Source organism: Cupressus sempervirens, chromosome 2, assembly GCF_028749045.1.
Source record: "Cupressus sempervirens isolate cs-2001-9-10 chromosome 2, ASM2874904v1, whole genome shotgun sequence".
In the NCBI taxonomy this organism is placed as follows: Eukaryota; Viridiplantae; Streptophyta; class Pinopsida; order Cupressales; family Cupressaceae; genus Cupressus; species Cupressus sempervirens.
In genome coordinates, this window is record NC_143119.1 from 4,640,594 (window position 1) to 4,643,393 (window position 2,800).

Consider the following 2,800-nt stretch of genomic DNA (forward strand, 5'->3'; position numbering starts at 1 on the left):
AACAAGGTTCATCATTTCCAAATCTAATACTACCACCATTATAGTGTTCCAAGTGCTCAAATTTAGATTTATTACTAGTCATGTGGTGAGAACAACCATTATCAGTAATCCATGTGTCATTCTTGCTAATATGATAAATAAGGGCCAGCTTATCATTTTCATCATCTGATTCAACTTTTATAGCAATGTAAACCATTTCATCTTCATCACTATAGAGTCTTTAGCCATGTAACAATGTTTCTTACCTTTATTCTTGTAGTCTTTATAGATTTTGAAATATTTATTACCTTTGTACTTTTCATGCTTATTTTCTTCTTTTCCTTCTTTATTTGGACACCTTGTGGAAATGTGACCAACTTCTTCACAAGAAAAACAAATAAGAGGTATTTTATCTTTGTACTTTCATTTACCTTTAGGGAATCTTCTTGTGAGGAGTGCTTCAATGAATTCAAGGTCATCATCATAATTATTTTCATCTTCACTATTAGAATTTTTTCTTTTATATTTTCCACCTTTCTTCTTGAGTGATAGTATAGCTTGAAATGTAGACTCAATGCTACCAGAGTTAGGAACATAGTTATCAAAGTTATCTAACTCAAAGGTTGTCAACCTTCCCACTAGTGTATCCAAAGTTATATCATCTTTAGGATCATATCTCATTTCTTGAATAGCTGATACTCTAATTGCATAAACAAGAAGAAGAGATCTAAGTACCTTGTTGACTACTACCATATCATCTATTTTCCCTCCTAAGGCTCTGATTGCACTTATAGTTGCTTTTATTCTTTCACTGTATTGTGCAATATTTTCATTTTCTCTCATCTTCATCTAATAAAATTAAGCTCTTAGATTTTCTACCTTAGCTCTCCTCACATTTTCATCTCCTCCATAGATATCTTTTAGCTTGATCCACATTTGATGAGCAGTGGAACAATCTTCAACTTCATCAAATTCAACATAACTAAGAGTAGAGGCAATGTAAATCATCATTATGTTGTGATTCTTATTTTCCATAATTTGATCCACAAACAAAGGTCCAAGAGGTGCCACATATTTTTTCTCCAAATATTTTAGGCCTGTGTCTCCAATGGTTTCCAAATGTAGCTTCATGAGTTCCTGCCATGCTTAGAAGTTATCTTTGTTCATCTTAGGAATCTCCCCTCTATAAGACATCTTGATCTTTAGCTTAGGTCCTTGAAACTTTATTTGCAAGCACCAAACACTCTAATATCAATAATTGGAAATGGAAAGGAGTAACTGAGAGGGGAGGGGTGAATCAGTTATTACAAAAACAAATCCAAAAGTCCCTTTAAGATGTCAACACAATATTTAAAACCAATAACTTATTGTAACTTGGCTAATATTGAATATTTTGTTATAACTCAGTTAACATTGAATATTTGTTGTAACTCAATTATCATAGAGATCTTAAGATATTAATGTGATTAGCCTTTATTAACTTAGTTGCAGAAACATAAAGAAAATAACATGAACACAAGATACACCAAGATTTAATGTGAAAACCCAATTTGGAAAAACTACCAATTACAACTAATTACTAATTTTCACTCTTCTGAAGTGAGCCTTGTTAGGAGCCATCCATATTAAAGATTACAAAACACGCTGTTAGGTGTGACCCTATTAGAAGATTTAATTCACAATATTAGGAGTGGCCTTATTAGAGGTCTTTAGACACTTCAATCTAGAAATGACACCTTTTTAGAGGATTTACAAAATAGTTTTTAGGCTAATGTTAAGAGATTTGATTTGCTGCTAGAATTATTAGAGAGTAACAATGACTTGACCTTATTTCTAATGCAATTGTCTTTGCTAATTCAGATCTCAATTCTAGTTTAATTAATCGATGCTCCTTGATTAGAATGTTCCTTGCATCTCGATCAACTTGGATGCTCTACCCTTTACAAATATTGATGTAGGAGCATCTTGGGTTCCTTGTAATCCTACACTTTTTGTTCATTCGGCTAGTTTCTACTGAGTTCTAGTTACTACTGAGTGCCAGATGCTACCAAGTTCCAGTTACTGTCGAGTGCTAGTTATTATTGAGCTCTAGTTTCCAATTGTTATTGAGTTCTAGGTACTATTGATTTCTAGTTGTTTCCAAGTGCCAGTTGCTACCAAGTTACCCACTGTATGCCAAGTGACTCTTCATGTATCAAGTTACCTAGTGTATACTGAGTGACCCTTCATGTGTTGAGTTTTTCTATTTATGTTGAGTGTTAGCATTTGGATGTGATTTCTACGAGCCGACTTGTGGGATTTATTTTGATCACAATATTTATGTTAAGATCTTTTCTTGGGATGTGTCCAAACCGTTCTTGGGTCGACCTTCCTCTTATGTAATGTTTTAGAATGATCTGTAAGGTGTTTTGGAAAATATATATAGAGTGTTTAGGCTTAGAGTTAGGCAAATTTTTGGAGGAAGATTGCAAAACAGAACTGGAAAGTGTGGATTTGCTATGGGATCTTAGAATGTGAATGTATTTGCATTTGGTTGTAATCTAGAAGGCCTTACAACTAAGTATATATGTTGAATATTTGAAGAATTAATGAAAGTGTTTTACTCTTCTTCCTCCTTAGGTTGTTTTTCTTTATGTTTTCTTTTGTTGTGTTAACTCTTGTAGGGTGGTTCAAAAAGTTGTGTGTGAAATTGGCCCTAGTTATTCACCCCTTCCCTGTGTCAGGTGGTATCAATGCTTGAGGTTCATCCTTCTAGAGATTGGATCATGTAGAACCCTAATTCAAATTTGGTTGTAGGGTGGTAGTTCTATAGATTTGACCT